Genomic DNA, 17,704 nt, shown 5'->3' with positions numbered 1-17,704 from the left:
CAACTACTACTTTCCAGAATGTTGATGAATATTTTGCAGCGTAGATTGGCATGGTGGCCAAGTGGCAAGGCGTCGGTCTTGTAAACCGAAGATCATGGGTTCAAATCCCATCTGTGCCTTACTGAAAATTAGCTGGTACCATGGAGAGGTTCTTTAACTAGAGGAATTTGAAGAAAAGGCGAGTTGTCTCAATATGGCAACCCTGCTAATATATTGTAAGGGGATGTGTCTCTACGGTAGAGCTAATACTTGAAGTGTATGTGGTCTGAAGTTAATCCACAACTTCTCTGATGAGTATATTTAGTTGTTAAATTAGCATTTGCACAACTCCCACTTTCCAGAATGTTGACATTTTAATAAGGAAATAGATGTGCTAAGTCATCTGTTTTTGTAAACTGAAGCACGTGGGTTCAATCCTTGTTTGACGTTTATGGAAGCTAGCTGATATTATGAAAATGTACTTTCATTAGAACAGTGTAAGGAAAAGGTCAATTGCGTCCAGACTGCAAATGAATCGCACATGCGGGAAGCTGCCGCTGGCTGATCCCGCCCTGGCTTACACAAAAAAAAAAAACACAATTAACCTGATTTAGAGCCAGACTAGTTACCGTAATTTTCTCACATTGCCATTGCGATTTTTTTCTATTGTCTCTTTTTGGTCCATTTAGATTGCTAATGTCGATTGTATACCATTTCTTTTTTCTAAATGTTAAGGTTAAAAATGTCAAATGTTTTAGGCTCCTAAGTGGACCATAAGGTTAAAAACCAAAACAAATTAAGAAAACTAAACTGAAAAACTAAAAACAAAGAATAAAATAAAAAGGTCATGAAAAACTAAGTAGCTCCGCTCCGCCAGTATGTCTCTTTTGGTTCACTTTTGCCGGTCTCAAGCCAGCCGCGTAAAGGACGAGGGTTGGAATTGTATCATAAAAAAACAAGGATCGACAGAAGAAAGTTCATTTGTAGTTCCAAACATATTTAGGGAGTTTTTTACTCACTTTTTGTCTCTCCCACAATGTTATTACTCACTCCTACAGTGTCCTTCACATTTACATGCACATTGCCAATTCTGCAAATTAGGTGATGACATGTTTTAGCAACTTCTAGCGACTTTTAGGACAGCCAATAGCTACTTTCCTTACTGAGGTGTTGGCAACACTGCTGACTTTAAACATCGGCTATCTGAGCAGCTAACTGATCGCTGCAGCTGTACATAGCCCATCTGTAAATAGCCCACCCAATCTACCTACCTCATCCCCATATTGTTTTAATTTACATTCTGCTCTTTGCACACCAGTATTTCTACTTGCACATCATCATTTGCTCATCTATCACTCCAGTGTTCATTTGCTAAATTGTAATTACTTCGCTACTATGGCCTATTTATTGCCCTACCTCCATTTGCACGCACTGTATATAGACTTTCTTTTTTTTCTTCTATTGTGTTATTGACTGTACTCTTTATTATTCCATCTGTAACTCTGTGTTGTTGTTTGTGTTGCGCTGCTTTCCTTTATCTTGGCTAGGTTGCAGTTGTAAATGAAAACTTGTTCTCAACTAGCTTACCTGGTTATATAAAGGTAAAATTTAAAAAAACAAGAAATTGTTAAGAATTGCTGCTATCATTTCATTGTAGATTCAATGGAGTGGTGTATATAAAAAGTACATTGTATTAATATTGCATTTTACCTGCAAATAAAATGGGATGTATGCTCAGAGGGGGAGTGCATGCTATTTATGCATGAGGTCCTTGGTTCAATCCCAAGGTTCTCCACTGAGTTTATTTGTGTGCCAAATTCACATTACACAACTACTACTTTCCAGAATGTTGATGAATATTTTGCAGCGTAGATTGGCATGGTGGCCAAGTGGCAAGGCGTCGGTCTTGTAAACCGAAGATCATGGGTTCAAATCCCATCTGTGCCTTACTGAAAATTAGCTGGTACCATGGAGAGGTTCTTTAACTGGAGGAATTTGAAGAAAAGGTGAGTTGTCTCAATATGGCAACCCTGCTAATATATTGTAAGGGGATGTGTCTCTACGGTAGAGCTAATACTTGAAGTGTATGTGGTCTGAAGTTAATCCACAACTTCTCTGATGAGTATATTTAGTTGTTAAATTAGCATTTGCACAACTCCCACTTTCCAGAATGTTGACATTTTAATAAGGAAATAGATGTGCTAAGTCATCTGTTTTTGTAAACTGAAGCACGTGGGTTCAATCCTTGTTTGACGTTTATGGAAGCTAGCTGATATTATGAAAATGTACTTTCATTAGAACAGTGTAAGGAAAAGGTCAATTGCGTCCAGACTGCAAATGAATCGCACATGCGGGAAGCTGCCGCTGGCTGATCCCGCCCTGGCTTACACAAAAAAAAAAAACACAATTAACCTGATTTAGAGCCAGACTAGTTACCGTAATTTTCTCACATTGCCATTGCCATTTTTTTCTATTGTCTCTTTTTGGTCCATTTAGATTGCTAATGTCGATTGTATACCATTTATTTTTTCTAAATGTTAAGGTTAAAAATGTCAAATGTTTTAGGCTCCTAAGTGGACCATAAGGTTAAAAACCAAAACAAATTAAGAAAACTAAACTGAAAAACTAAAAACAAAGAATAAAATAAAAAGGTCATGAAAAACTAAGTAGCTCCGCTCCGCCAGTATGTCTCTTTTGGTTCACTTTTGCCGGTCTCAAGCCAGCCGCGTAAAGGACGAGGGTTGGAATTGTATCATTAAAAAACAAGGATCGACAGAAGAAAGTTCATTTGTAGTTCCAAACATATTTAGGGAGTTTTTTACTCACTTTTTGTCTCTCCCACAATGTTATTACTCACTCCTACAGTGTCCTTCACATTTACATGCACATTGCCAATTCTGCAAATTAGGTGATGACATGTTTTAGCAACTTCTAGCGACTTTTAGGACAGCCAATAGCTACTTTCCTTACTGAGGTGTTGGCAACACTGCTGACTTTAAACATCGGCTATCTGAGCAGCTAACTGATCGCTGCAGCTGTACATAGCCCATCTGTAAATAGCCCACCCAATCTACCTACCTCATCCCCATATTGTTTTAATTTACATTCTGCTCTTTGCACACCAGTATTTCTACTTGCACATCATCATTTGCTCATCTATCACTCCAGTGTTCATTTGCTAAATTGTAATTACTTCGCTACTATGGCCTATTTATTGCCCTACCTCCATTTGCACGCACTGTATATAGACTTTCTTTTTTTTCTTCTATTGTGTTATTGACTGTACTCTTTATTATTCCATCTGTAACTCTGTGTTGTTGTTTGTGTTGCGCTGCTTTCCTTTATCTTGGCTAGGTCGCAGTTGTAAATGAAAACTTGTTCTCAACTAGCTTACCTGGTTATATAAAGGTAAAATTTAAAAAAACAAGAAACATTTCTCTTTTTCCCAGCAAGGGGATGTAGCTCAGTGGTAGAGCGCATGCTTCGCATGTATGAGGTCCTGGGTTCAATCCCCAGCTTCTCCATTGAAACCTTTGCAATGGCCCATCTCCTACTTTCCAGAATGTTGAAATTCTCAGCAGGAAACAGAAGTGGTATGGTTGCCAACTTCAATTGCATCATTTTCAAAAACTGAAGTTCATGGGTTCGATGACTGTCCATACTTGTATTAAGAATTGCTGCTATCATTTCATTGTAGAGTCAATGGAGTGGTGTATATAAAAAGTACATTGTATTAATATTGCATTTTACCTGCAAATAAAATGGGATGGAAGCTCAGAGGGGGAGTGCATGCTATTTATGCATGAGGTCCTTGGTTCAATCCCAAGGTTCTCCACTGAGTTAATTTGTGTGCCAAATTCACATTACACAACTACTACTTTCCAGAATGTTGATAAATATTTTGCAGCATAGATTGGCATGGTGGCCAAGTGGCAAGGCGTTGGTCTTGTAAACCGAAGATCATGGGTTCAAATCCCATCTGTGCCTTACTGAAAATTAGCTGGTACCATGGAGAGGTTCTTTAACTGGAGGAATTTGAAGAAAAGGCAAGTTGTCTCAATATGGCAACCCTGCTAATATATTGTAAGGGGATGTGTCTCTACGGTAGAGCTAATACTTGAAGTGTATGTGGTCTGAAGTTAATCCACAACTTCTCTGATGAGTATATTTAGTTGTTAAATTAGCATTTGCACAACTCCCACTTTCCAGAATGTTGACATTTTAATAAGGAAATAGATGTGCTAAGTCATCTGTTTTTGTAAACTGAAGCACGTGGGTTCAATCCTTGTTTGACGTTTATGGAAGCTAGCTGATATTATGAAAATGTACTTTCATTAGAACAGTGTAAAGAAAAGGTCAATTGCGTCCAGACTGCAAATGAATCGCACATGCGGGAAGCTGCCGCTGGCTGATCCCGCCCTGGCTTACACAAAAAAAAAAAACACAATTAACCTGATTTAGAGCCAGACTAGTTACCGTAATTTTCTCACATTGCCATTGCCATTTTTTTCTATTGTCTCTTTTTGGTCCATTTAGATTGCTAATGTCGATTGTATACCATTTATTTTTTCTAAATGTTAAGGTTAAAAATGTCAAATGTTTTAGGCTCCTAAGTGGACCATAAGGTTAAAAACCAAAACAAATTAAGAAAACTAAACTGAAAAACTAAAAACAAAGAATAAAATAAAAAGGTCATGAAAAACTAAGTAGCTCCGCTCCGCCAGTATGTCTCTTTTGGTTCACTTTTGCCGGTCTCAAGCCAGCCGCGTAAAGGACGAGGGTTGGAATTGTATCATAAAAAAACAAGGATCGACAGAAGAAAGTTCATTTGTAGTTCCAAACATATTTAGGGAGTTTTTTACTCACTTTTTGTCTCTCCCACAATGTTATTCCTCACTCCTACAGTGTCCTTCACATTTACATGCACATTGCCAATTCTGCAAATTAGGTGATGACATGTTTTAGCAACTTCTAGCGACTTTTAGGACAGCCAATAGCTACTTTCCTTACTGAGGTGTTGGCAACACTGCTGACTTTAAACATCGGCTATCTGAGCAGCTAACTGATCGCTGCAGCTGTACATAGCCCATCTGTAAATAGCCCACCCAATCTACCTACCTCATCCCCATATTGTTTTAATTTACATTCTGCTCTTTGCACACCAGTATTTCTACTTGCACATCATCATTTGCTCATCTATCACTCCAGTGTTCATTTGCTAAATTGTAATTACTTCGCTACTATGGCCTATTTATTGCCCTACCTCCATTTGCACGCACTGTATATAGACTTTCTTTTTTTTCTTCTATTGTGTTATTGACTGTACTCTTTATTATTCCATCTGTAACTCTGTGTTGTTGTTTGTGTTGCGCTGCTTTCCTTTATCTTGGCTAGGTCGCAGTTGTAAATGAAAACTTGTTCTCAACTAGCTTACCTGGTTATATAAAGGTAAAATTTAAAAAAACAAGAAACATTTCTCTTTTTCCCAGAAAGGGGATGTAGCTCAGTGGTAGAGCGCATGCTTCGCATGTATGAGGTCCTGGGTTCAATCCCCAGCTTCTCCATTGAAACCTTTGCAATGGCCCATCTCCTACTTTCCAGAATGTTGAAATTCTCAGCAGGAAACAGAAGTGGTATGGTTGCCAACTTCAATTGCATCATTTTCAAAAACTGAAGTTCATGGGTTCGATGACTGTCCATACTTGTATTAAGAATTGCTGCTATCATTTCATTGTAGAGTCAATGGAGTGGTGTATATAAAAAGTACATTGTATTAATATTGCATTTTACCTGCAAATAAAATGGGATGGAAGCTCAGAGGGGGAGTGCATGCTATTTATGCATGAGGTCCTTGGTTCAATCCCAAGGTTCTCCACTGAGTTAATTTGTGTGCCAAATTCACATTACACAACTACTACTTTCCAGAATGTTGATAAATATTTTGCAGCATAGATTGGCATGGTGGCCAAGTGGCAAGGCGTTGGTCTTGTAAACCGAAGATCATGGGTTCAAATCCCATCTGTGCCTTACTGAAAATTAGCTGGTACCATGGAAAGGTTCTTTAACTGGAGTAATTTGAAGAAAAGGCAAGTTGTCTCAATATGGCAACCCTGCTAATATATTGTAAGGGGATGTGTCTCTACGGTAGAGCTTATACTTGAAGTGTATGTGGTCTGAAGTTAATCCACAACTTCTCTGATGAGTATATTTAGTTGTTAAATTAGCATTTGCACAACTCCCACTTTCCAGAATGTTGACATTTTAATAAGGAAATAGATGTGCTAAGTCATCTGTTTTTGTAAACTGAAGCACGTGGGTTCAATCCTTGTTTGACGTTTATGGAAGCTAGCTGATATTATGAAAATGTACTTTCATTAGAACAGTGTAAAGAAAAGGTCAATTGCGTCCAGACTGCAAATGAATCGCACATGCGGGAAGCTGCCGCTGGCTGATCCCGCCCTGGCTTACACAAAAAAAAAAAACACAATTAACCTGATTTAGAGCCAGACTAGTTACCGTAATTTTCTCACATTGCCATTGCCATTTTTTTCTATTGTCTCTTTTTGGTCCATTTAGATTGCTAATGTCGATTGTATACCATTTCTTTTTTCTAAATGTTAAGGTTAAAAATGTCAAATGTTTTAGGCTCCTAAGTGGACCATAAGGTTAAAAACCAAAACAAATTAAGAAAACTAAACTGAAAAACTAAAAACAAAGAATAAAATAAAAAGGTCATGAAAAACTAAGTAGCTCCGCTCCGCCAGTATGTCTCTTTTGGTTCACTTTTGCCGGTCTCAAGCCAGCCGGGTAAAGGACGAGGGTTGGAATTGTATCATAAAAAAACAAGGATCGACAGAAGAAAGTTCATTTGTAGTTCCAAACATATTTAGGGAGTTTTTTACTCACTTTTTGTCTCTCCCACAATGTTATTACTCACTCCTACAGTGTCCTTCACATTTACATGCACATTGCCAATTCTGCAAATTAGGTGATGACATGTTTTAGCAACTTCTAGCGACTTTTAGGACAGCCAATAGCTACTTTCCTTACTGAGGTGTTGGCAACACTGCTGACTTTAAACATCGGCTATCTGAGCAGCTAACTGATCGCTGCAGCTGTACATAGCCCATCTGTAAATAGCCCACCCAATCTACCTACCTCATCCCCATATTGTTTTAATTTACATTCTGCTCTTTGCACACCAGTATTTCTACTTGCACATCATCATTTGCTCATCTATCACTCCAGTGTTCATTTGCTAAATTGTAATTACTTCGCTACTATGGCCTATTTATTGCCCTACCTCCATTTGCACGCACTGTATATAGACTTTCTTTTTTTTCTTCTATTGTGTTATTGACTGTACTCTTTATTATTCCATCTGTAACTCTGTGTTGTTGTTTGTGTTGCGCTGCTTTCCTTTATCTTGGCTAGGTCGCAGTTGTAAATGAAAACTTGTTCTCAACTAGCTTACCTGGTTATATAAAGGTAAAATTTAAAAAAACAAGAAACATTTCTCTTTTTCCCAGAAAGGGGATGTAGCTCAGTGGTAGAGCGCATGCTTCGCATGTATGAGGTCCTGGGTTCAATCCCCAGCTTCTCCATTGAAACCTTTGCAATGGCCCATCTCCTACTTTCCAGAATGTTGAAATTCTCAGCAGGAAACAGAAGTGGTATGGTTGCCAACTTCAATTGCATCATTTTCAAAAACTGAAGTTCATGGGTTCGATGACTGTCCATACTTGTATTAAGAATTGCTGCTATCATTTCATTGTAGAGTCAATGGAGTGGTGTATATAAAAAGTACATTGTATTAATATTGCATTTTACCTGCAAATAAAATGGGATGGAAGCTCAGAGGGGGAGTGCATGCTATTTATGCATGAGGTCCTTGGTTCAATCCCAAGGTTCTCCACTGAGTTAATTTGTGTGCCAAATTCACATTACACAACTACTACTTTCCAGAATGTTGATAAATATTTTGCAGCATAGATTGGCATGGTGGCCAAGTGGCAAGGCGTTGGTCTTGTAAACCGAAGATCATGGGTTCAAATCCCATCTGTGCCTTACTGAAAATTAGCTGGTACCATGGAAAGGTTCTTTAACTGGAGGAATTTGAAGAAAAGGCAAGTTGTCTCAATATGGCAACCCTGCTAATATATTGTAAGGGGATGTGTCTCTACGGTAGAGCTTATACTTGAAGTGTATGTGGTCTGAAGTTAATCCACAACTTCTCTGATGAGTATATTTAGTTGTTAAATTAGCATTTGCACAACTCCCACTTTCCAGAATGTTGACATTTTAATAAGGAAATAGATGTGCTAAGTCATCTGTTTTTGTAAACTGAAGCACGTGGGTTCAATCCTTGTTTGACGTTTATGGAAGCTAGCTGATATTATGAAAATGTACTTTCATTAGAACAGTGTAAAGAAAAGGTCAATTGCGTCCAGACTGCAAATGAATCGCACATGCGGGAAGCTGCCGCTGGCTGATCCCGCCCTGGCTTACACAAAAAAAAAAACACAATTAACCTGATTTAGAGCCAGACTAGTTACCGTAATTTTCTCACATTGCCATTGCCATTTTTTTCTATTGTCTCTTTTTGGTCCATTTAGATTGCTAATGTCGATTGTATACCATTTCTTTTTTCTAAATGTTAAGGTTAAAAATGTCAAATGTTTTAGGCTCCTAAGTGGACCATAAGGTTAAAAACCAAAACAAATTAAGAAAACTAAACTGAAAAACTAAAAACAAAGAATAAAATAAAAAGGTCATGAAAAACTAAGTAGCTCCGCTCCGCCAGTATGTCTCTTTTGGTTCACTTTTGCCGGTCTCAAGCCAGCCGCGTAAAGGACGAGGGTTGGAATTGTATCATAAAAAAACAAGGATCGACAGAAGAAAGTTCATTTGTAGTTCCAAACATATTTAGGGAGTTTTTTACTCACTTTTTGTCTCTCCCACAATGTTATTCCTCACTCCTACAGTGTCCTTCACATTTACATGCACATTGCCAATTCTGCAAATTAGGTGATGACATGTTTTAGCAACTTCTAGCGACTTTTAGGACAGCCAATAGCTACTTTCCTTACTGAGGTGTTGGCAACACTGCTGACTTTAAACATCGGCTATCTGAGCAGCTAACTGATCGCTGCAGCTGTACATAGCCCATCTGTAAATAGCCCACCCAATCTACCTACCTCATCCCCATATTGTTTTAATTTACATTCTGCTCTTTGCACACCAGTATTTCTACTTGCACATCATCATTTGCTCATCTATCACTCCAGTGTTCATTTGCTAAATTGTAATTACTTCGCTACTATGGCCTATTTATTGCCCTACCTCCATTTGCACGCACTGTATATAGACTTTCTTTTTTTTCTTCTATTGTGTTATTGACTGTACTCTTTATTATTCCATCTGTAACTCTGTGTTGTTGTTTGTGTTGCGCTGCTTTCCTTTATCTTGGCTAGGTCGCAGTTGTAAATGAAAACTTGCTCTCAACTAGCTTACCTGGTTATATAAAGGTAAAATTAAAAAAAACAAGAAACATTTCTCTTTTTCCCAGAAAGGGGATGTAGCTCAGTGGTAGAGCGCATGCTTCGCATGTATGAGGTCCTGGGTTCAATCCCCAGCTTCTCCATTGAAACCTTTGCAATGGCCCATCTCCTACTTTCCAGAATGTTGAAATTCTCAGCAGGAAACAGAAGTGGTATGGTTGCCAACTTCAATTGCATCATTTTCAAAAACTGAAGTTCATGGGTTCGATGACTGTCCATACTTGTATTAAGAATTGCTGCTATCATTTCATTGTAGAGTCAATGGAGTGGTGTATATAAAAAGTACATTGTATTAATATTGCATTTTACCTGCAAATAAAATGGGATGGAAGCTCAGAGGGGGAGTGCATGCTATTTATGCATGAGGTCCTTGGTTCAATCCCAAGGTTCTCCACTGAGTTAATTTGTGTGCCAAATTCACATTACACAACTACTACTTTCCAGAATGTTGATAAATATTTTGCAGCATAGATTGGCATGGTGGCCAAGTGGCAAGGCGTTGGTCTTGTAAACCGAAGATCATGGGTTCAAATCCCATCTGTGCCTTACTGAAAATTAGCTGGTACCATGGAAAGGTTCTTTAACTGGAGGAATTTGAAGAAAAGGCAAGTTGTCTCAATATGGCAACCCTGCTAATATATTGTAAGGGGATGTGTCTCTACGGTAGAGCTTATACTTGAAGTGTATGTGGTCTGAAGTTAATCCACAACTTCTCTGATGAGTATATTTAGTTGTTAAATTAGCATTTGCACAACTCCCACTTTCCAGAATGTTGACATTTTAATAAGGAAATAGATGTGCTAAGTCATCTGTTTTTGTAAACTGAAGCACGTGGGTTCAATCCTTGTTTGACGTTTATGGAAGCTAGCTGATATTATGAAAATGTACTTTCATTAGAACAGTGTAAAGAAAAGGTCAATTGCGTCCAGACTGCAAATGAATCGCACATGCGGGAAGCTGCCGCTGGCTGATCCCGCCCTGGCTTACACAAAAAAAAAAACACAATTAACCTGATTTAGAGCCAGACTAGTTACCGTAATTTTCTCACATTGCCATTGCCATTTTTTTCTATTGTCTCTTTTTGGTCCATTTAGATTGCTAATGTCGATTGTATACCATTTCTTTTTTCTAAATGTTAAGGTTAAAAATGTCAAATGTTTTAGGCTCCTAAGTGGACCATAAGGTTAAAAACCAAAACAAATTAAGAAAACTAAACTGAAAAACTAAAAACAAAGAATAAAATAAAAAGGTCATGAAAAACTAAGTAGCTCCGCTCCGCCAGTATGTCTCTTTTGGTTCACTTTTGCCGGTCTCAAGCCAGCCGCGTAAAGGACGAGGGTTGGAATTGTATCATAAAAAAACAAGGATCGACAGAAGAAAGTTCATTTGTAGTTCCAAACATATTTAGGGAGTTTTTTACTCACTTTTTGTCTCTCCCACAATGTTATTCCTCACTCCTACAGTGTCCTTCACATTTACATGCACATTGCCAATTCTGCAAATTAGGTGATGACATGTTTTAGCAACTTCTAGCGACTTTTAGGACAGCCAATAGCTACTTTCCTTACTGAGGTGTTGGCAACACTGCTGACTTTAAACATCGGCTATCTGAGCAGCTAACTGATCGCTGCAGCTGTACATAGCCCATCTGTAAATAGCCCACCCAATCTACCTACCTCATCCCCATATTGTTTTAATTTACATTCTGCTCTTTGCACACCAGTATTTCTACTTGCACATCATCATTTGCTCATCTATCACTCCAGTGTTCATTTGCTAAATTGTAATTACTTCGCTACTATGGCCTATTTATTGCCCTACCTCCATTTGCACGCACTGTATATAGACTTTCTTTTTTTTCTTCTATTGTGTTATTGACTGTACTCTTTATTATTCCATCTGTAACTCTGTGTTGTTGTTTGTGTTGCGCTGCTTTCCTTTATCTTGGCTAGGTCGCAGTTGTAAATGAAAACTTGCTCTCAACTAGCTTACCTGGTTATATAAAGGTAAAATTAAAAAAAACAAGAAACATTTCTCTTTTTCCCAGAAAGGGGATGTAGCTCAGTGGTAGAGCGCATGCTTCGCATGTATGAGGTCCTGGGTTCAATCCCCAGCTTCTCCATTGAAACCTTTGCAATGGCCCATCTCCTACTTTCCAGAATGTTGAAATTCTCAGCAGGAAACAGAAGTGGTATGGTTGCCAACTTCAATTGCATCATTTTCAAAAACTGAAGTTCATGGGTTCGATGACTGTCCATACTTGTATTAAGAATTGCTGCTATCATTTCATTGTAGAGTCAATGGAGTGGTGTATATAAAAAGTACATTGTATTAATATTGCATTTTACCTGCAAATAAAATGGGATGGAAGCTCAGAGGGGGAGTGCATGCTATTTATGCATGAGGTCCTTGGTTCAATCCCAAGGTTCTCCACTGAGTTAATTTGTGTGCCAAATTCACATTACACAACTACTACTTTCCAGAATGTTGATAAATATTTTGCAGCATAGATTGGCATGGTGGCCAAGTGGCAAGGTGTTGGTCTTGTAAACCGAAGATCATGGGTTCAAATCCCATCTGTGCCTTACTGAAAATTAGCTGGTACCATGGAGAGGTTCTTTAACTGGAGGAATTTGAAGAAAAGGCAAGTTGTCTCAATATGGCAACCCTGCTAATATATTGTAAGGGGATGTGTCTCTACGGTAGAGCTAATACTTGAAGTGTATGTGGTCTGAAGTTAATCCACAACTTCTCTGATGAGTATAATTAGTTGTTAAATTAGCATTTGCACAACTCCCACTTTCCAGAATGTTGACATTTTAATAAGGAAATAGATGTGCTAAGTCATCTGTTTTTGTAAACTGAAGCACGTGGGTTCAATCCTTGTTTGACGTTTATGGAAGCTAGCTGATATTATGAAAATGTACTTTCATTAGAACAGTGTAAAGAAAAGGTCAATTGCGTCCAGACTGCAAATGAATCGCACATGCGGGAAGCTGCCGCTGGCTGATCCCGCCCTGGCTTACACAAAAAAAAAAAACACAATTAACCTGATTTAGAGCCAGACTAGTTACCGTAATTTTCTCACATTGCCATTGCCATTTTTTTCTATTGTCTCTTTTTGGTCCATTTAGATTGCTAATGTCGATTGTATACCATTTCTTTTTTCTAAATGTTAAGGTTAAAAATGTCAAATGTTTTAGGCTCCTAAGTGGACCATAAGGTTAAAAACCAAAACAAATTAAGAAAACTAAACTGAAAAACTAAAAACAAAGAATAAAATAAAAAGGTCATGAAAAACTAAGTAGCTCCGCTCCGCCAGTATGTCTCTTTTGGTTCACTTTTGCCGGTCTCAAGCCAGCCGGGTAAAGGACGAGGGTTGGAATTGTATCATAAAAAAACAAGGATCGACAGAAGAAAGTTCATTTGTAGTTCCAAACATATTTAGGGAGTTTTTTACTCACTTTTTGTCTCTCCCACAATGTTATTACTCACTCCTACAGTGTCCTTCACATTTACATGCACATTGCCAATTCTGCAAATTAGGTGATGACATGTTTTAGCAACTTCTAGCGACTTTTAGGACAGCCAATAGCTACTTTCCTTACTGAGGTGTTGGCAACACTGCTGACTTTAAACATCGGCTATCTGAGCAGCTAACTGATCGCTGCAGCTGTACATAGCCCATCTGTAAATAGCCCACCCAATCTACCTACCTCATCCCCATATTGTTTTAATTTACATTCTGCTCTTTGCACAACAGTATTTCTACTTGCACATCATCATTTGCTCATCTATCACTCCAGTGTTCATTTGCTAAATTGTAATTACTTCGCTACTATGGCCTATTTATTGCCCTACCTCCATTTGCACGCACTGTATATAGACTTTCTTTTTTTTCTTCTATTGTGTTATTGACTGTACTCTTTATTATTCCATCTGTAACTCTGTGTTGTTGTTTGTGTTGCGCTGCTTTCCTTTATCTTGGCTAGGTCGCAGTTGTAAATGAAAACTTGTTCTCAACTAGCTTACCTGGTTATATAAAGGTAAAATTAAAAAAACAAGAAACATTTCTCTTTTTCCCAGAAAGGGGATGTAGCTCAGTGGTAGAGCGCATGCTTCGCATGTATGAGGTCCTGGGTTCAATCCCCAGCTTCTCCATTGAAACCTTTGCAATGGCCCATCTCCTACTTTCCAGAATGTTGAAATTCTCAGCAGGAAACAGAAGTGGTATGGTTGCCAACTTCAATTGCATCATTTTCAAAAACTGAAGTTCATGGGTTCGATGACTGTCCATACTTGTATTAAGAATTGCTGCTATCATTTCATTGTAGAGTCAATGGAGTGGTGTATATAAAAAGTACATTGTATTAATATTGCATTTTACCTGCAAATAAAATGGGATGGAAGCTCAGAGGGGGAGTGCATGCTATTTATGCATGAGGTCCTTGGTTCAATCCCAAGGTTCTCCACTGAGTTAATTTGTGTGCCAAATTCACATTACACAACTACTACTTTCCAGAATGTTGATAAATATTTTGCAGCATAGATTGGCATGGTGGCCAAGTGGCAAGGCGTTGGTCTTGTAAACCGAAGATCATGGGTTCAAATCCCATCTGTGCCTTACTGAAAATTAGCTGGTACCATGGAAAGGTTCTTTAACTGGAGGAATTTGAAGAAAAGGCAAGTTGTCTCAATATGGCAACCCTGCTAATATATTGTAAGGGGATGTGTCTCTACGGTAGAGCTAATACTTGAAGTGTATGTGGTCTGAAGTTAATCCACAACTTCTCTGATGAGTATAATTAGTTGTTAAATTAGCATTTGCACAACTCCCACTTTCCAGAATGTTGACATTTTAATAAGGAAATAGATGTGCTAAGTCATCTGTTTTTGTAAACTGAAGCACGTGGGTTCAATCCTTGTTTGACGTTTATGGAAGCTAGCTGATATTATGAAAATGTACTTTCATTAGAACAGTGTAAAGAAAAGGTCAATTGCGTCCAGACTGCAAATGAATCGCACATGCGGGAAGCTGCCGCTGGCTGATCCCGCCCTGGCTTACACAAAAAAAAAAAACACAATTAACCTGATTTAGAGCCAGACTAGTTACCGTAATTTTCTCACATTGCCATTGCCATTTTTTTCTATTGTCTCTTTTTGGTCCATTTAGATTGCTAATGTCGATTGTATACCATTTCTTTTTTCTAAATGTTAAGGTTAAAAATGTCAAATGTTTTAGGCTCCTAAGTGGACCATAAGGTTAAAAACCAAAACAAATTAAGAAAACTAAACTGAAAAACTAAAAACAAAGAATAAAATAAAAAGGTCATGAAAAACTAAGTAGCTCCGCTCCGCCAGTATGTCTCTTTTGGTTCACTTTTGCCGGTCTCAAGCCAGCCGGGTAAAGGACGAGGGTTGGAATTGTATCATAAAAAAACAAGGATCGACAGAAGAAAGTTCATTTGTAGTTCCAAACATATTTAGGGAGTTTTTTACTCACTTTTTGTCTCTCCCACAATGTTATTACTCACTCCTACAGTGTCCTTCACATTTACATGCACATTGCCAATTCTGCAAATTAGGTGATGACATGTTTTAGCAACTTCTAGCGACTTTTAGGACAGCCAATAGCTACTTTCCTTACTGAGGTGTTGGCAACACTGCTGACTTTAAACATCGGCTATCTGAGCAGCTAACTGATCGCTGCAGCTGTACATAGCCCATCTGTAAATAGCCCACCCAATCTACCTACCTCATCCCCATATTGTTTTAATTTACATTCTGCTCTTTGCACAACAGTATTTCTACTTGCACATCATCATTTGCTCATCTATCACTCCAGTGTTCATTTGCTAAATTGTAATTACTTCGCTACTATGGCCTATTTATTGCCCTACCTCCATTTGCACGCACTGTATATAGACTTTCTTTTTTTTCTTCTATTGTGTTATTGACTGTACTCTTTATTATTCCATCTGTAACTCTGTGTTGTTGTTTGTGTTGCGCTGCTTTCCTTTATCTTGGCTAGGTCGCAGTTGTAAATGAAAACTTGTTCTCAACTAGCTTACCTGGTTATATAAAGGTAAAATTTAAAAAAACAAGAAACATTTCTCTTTTTCCCAGAAAGGGGATGTAGCTCAGTGGTAGAGCGCATGCTTCGCATGTATGAGGTCCTGGGTTCAATCCCCAGCTTCTCCATTGAAACCTTTGCAATGGCCCATCTCCTACTTTCCAGAATGTTGAAATTCTCAGCAGGAAACAGAAGTGGTATGGTTGCCAACTTCAATTGCATCATTTTCAAAAACTGAAGTTCATGGGTTCGATGACTGTCCATACTTGTATTAAGAATTGCTGCTATCATTTCATTGTAGAGTCAATGGAGTGGTGTATATAAAAAGTACATTGTATTAATATTGCATTTTACCTGCAAATAAAATGGGATGGAAGCTCAGAGGGGGAGTGCATGCTATTTATGCATGAGGTCCTTGGTTCAATCCCAAGGTTCTCCACTGAGTTAATTTGTGTGCCAAATTCACATTACACAACTACTACTTTCCAGAATGTTGATAAATATTTTGCAGCATAGATTGGCATGGTGGCCAAGTGGCAAGGCGTTGGTCTTGTAAACCGAAGATCATGGGTTCAAATCCCATCTGTGCCTTACTGAAAATTAGCTGGTACCATGGAGAGGTTCTTTAACTGGAGGAATTTGAAGAAAAGGCAAGTTGTCTCAATATGGCAACCCTGCTAATATATTGTAAGGGGATGTGTCTCTACGGTAGAGCTAATACTTGAAGTGTATGTGGTCTGAAGTTAATCCACAACTTCTCTGATGAGTATAATTTAGTTGTTAAATTAGCATTTGCACAACTCCCACTTTCCAGAATGTTGACATTTTAATAAGGAAATAGATGTGCTAAGTCATCTGTTTTTGTAAACTGAAGCACGTGGGTTCAATCCTTGTTTGACGTTTATGGAAGCTAGCTGATATTATGAAAATGTACTTTCATTAGAACAGTGTAAAGAAAAGGTCAATTGCGTCCAGACTGCAAATGAATCGCACATGCGGGAAGCTGCCGCTGGCTGATCCCGCCCTGGCTTACACAAAAAAAAAAAACACAATTAACCTGATTTAGAGCCAGACTAGTTACCGTAATTTTCTCACATTGCCATTGCCATTTTTTTCTATTGTCTCTTTTTGGTCCATTTAGATTGCTAATGTCGATTGTATACCATTTCTTTTTTCTAAATGTTAAGGTTAAAAATGTCAAATGTTTTAGGCTCCTAAGTGGACCATAAGGTTAAAAACCAAAACAAATTAAGAAAACTAAACTGAAAAACTAAAAACAAAGAATAAAATAAAAAGGTCATGAAAAACTAAGTAGCTCCGCTCCGCCAGTATGTCTCTTTTGGTTCACTTTTGCCGGTCTCAAGCCAGCCGCGTAAAGGACGAGGGTTGGAATTGTATCATAAAAAAACAAGGATCGACAGAAGAAAGTTCATTTGTAGTTCCAAACATATTTAGGGAGTTTTTTACTCACTTTTTGTCTCTCCCACAATGTTATTCCTCACTCCTACAGTGTCCTTCACATTTACATGCACATTGCCAATTCTGCAAATTAGGTGATGACATGTTTTAGCAACTTCTAGCGACTTTTAGGACAGCCAATAGCTACTTTCCTTACTGAGGTGTTGGCAACACTGCTGACTTTAAACATCGGCTATCTGAGCAGCTAACTGATCGCTGCAGCTGTACATAGCCCATCTGTAAATAGCCCACCCAATCTACCTACCTCATCCCCATATTGTTTTAATTTACATTCTGCTCTTTGCACACCAGTATTTCTACTTGCACATCATCATTTGCTCATCTATCACTCCAGTGTTCATTTGCTAAATTGTAATTACTTCGCTACTATGGCCTATTTATTGCCCTACCTCCATTTGCACGCACTGTATATAGACTTTCTTTTTTTTCTTCTATTGTGTTATTGACTGTACTCTTTATTATTCCATCTGTAACTCTGTGTTGTTGTTTGTGTTGCGCTGCTTTCCTTTATCTTGGCTAGGTCGCAGTTGTAAATGAAAACTTGCTCTCAACTAGCTTACCTGGTTATATAAAGGTAAAATTAAAAAAAACAAGAAACATTTCTCTTTTTCCC

General features: G+C 38.2%; 16 non-coding genes across 16 annotated transcripts; all 16 read left to right on the top strand.

Annotated features, from left to right (window-relative positions):
* The first annotated feature begins 47 nt into the window (after positions 1-47).
* On the top strand, positions 48-119 carry trnat-ugu. The gene has a single exon. It is a non-coding gene; the product is annotated as a tRNA-Thr (tRNA).
* A 1,735-nt stretch (positions 120-1,854) lies between these two features.
* trnat-ugu lies at positions 1,855-1,926 on the top strand. The gene has a single exon. It is a non-coding gene; the product is annotated as a tRNA-Thr (tRNA).
* A 1,505-nt stretch (positions 1,927-3,431) lies between these two features.
* trnaa-cgc lies at positions 3,432-3,503 on the top strand. The gene has a single exon. It is a non-coding gene; the product is annotated as a tRNA-Ala (tRNA).
* Positions 3,504-3,894: 391 nt separating this feature from the next.
* On the top strand, positions 3,895-3,966 carry trnat-ugu. Its single transcript has one exon. It is a non-coding gene; the product is annotated as a tRNA-Thr (tRNA).
* A 1,505-nt stretch (positions 3,967-5,471) lies between these two features.
* Positions 5,472-5,543, top strand: trnaa-cgc. Its single transcript has one exon. It is a non-coding gene; the product is annotated as a tRNA-Ala (tRNA).
* Positions 5,544-5,934: 391 nt separating this feature from the next.
* trnat-ugu lies at positions 5,935-6,006 on the top strand. The gene has a single exon. It is a non-coding gene; the product is annotated as a tRNA-Thr (tRNA).
* A 1,505-nt stretch (positions 6,007-7,511) lies between these two features.
* On the top strand, positions 7,512-7,583 carry trnaa-cgc. The gene has a single exon. It is a non-coding gene; the product is annotated as a tRNA-Ala (tRNA).
* Positions 7,584-7,974: 391 nt separating this feature from the next.
* Positions 7,975-8,046, top strand: trnat-ugu. The gene has a single exon. It is a non-coding gene; the product is annotated as a tRNA-Thr (tRNA).
* A 1,504-nt stretch (positions 8,047-9,550) lies between these two features.
* On the top strand, positions 9,551-9,622 carry trnaa-cgc. The gene has a single exon. It is a non-coding gene; the product is annotated as a tRNA-Ala (tRNA).
* A 391-nt stretch (positions 9,623-10,013) lies between these two features.
* Positions 10,014-10,085, top strand: trnat-ugu. The gene has a single exon. It is a non-coding gene; the product is annotated as a tRNA-Thr (tRNA).
* Positions 10,086-11,589: 1,504 nt separating this feature from the next.
* trnaa-cgc lies at positions 11,590-11,661 on the top strand. Its single transcript has one exon. It is a non-coding gene; the product is annotated as a tRNA-Ala (tRNA).
* Positions 11,662-12,052: 391 nt separating this feature from the next.
* trnat-ugu lies at positions 12,053-12,124 on the top strand. The gene has a single exon. It is a non-coding gene; the product is annotated as a tRNA-Thr (tRNA).
* Positions 12,125-13,628: 1,504 nt separating this feature from the next.
* On the top strand, positions 13,629-13,700 carry trnaa-cgc. The gene has a single exon. It is a non-coding gene; the product is annotated as a tRNA-Ala (tRNA).
* Positions 13,701-14,091: 391 nt separating this feature from the next.
* Positions 14,092-14,163, top strand: trnat-ugu. The gene has a single exon. It is a non-coding gene; the product is annotated as a tRNA-Thr (tRNA).
* Positions 14,164-15,668: 1,505 nt separating this feature from the next.
* Positions 15,669-15,740, top strand: trnaa-cgc. The gene has a single exon. It is a non-coding gene; the product is annotated as a tRNA-Ala (tRNA).
* Positions 15,741-16,131: 391 nt separating this feature from the next.
* Positions 16,132-16,203, top strand: trnat-ugu. The gene has a single exon. It is a non-coding gene; the product is annotated as a tRNA-Thr (tRNA).
* The last annotated feature ends 1,501 nt before the right edge of the window (positions 16,204-17,704 follow it).

The sequence above is a fragment of the Oncorhynchus mykiss genome, unplaced genomic scaffold (genome assembly GCF_013265735.2).
Source record: "Oncorhynchus mykiss isolate Arlee unplaced genomic scaffold, USDA_OmykA_1.1 un_scaffold_265, whole genome shotgun sequence".
Taxonomy (NCBI): Eukaryota; Metazoa; Chordata; class Actinopteri; order Salmoniformes; family Salmonidae; genus Oncorhynchus; species Oncorhynchus mykiss.
Note: the sequence above shows the minus strand (reverse complement) of the source record. Positions and strands in the feature narration are given on the sequence as shown.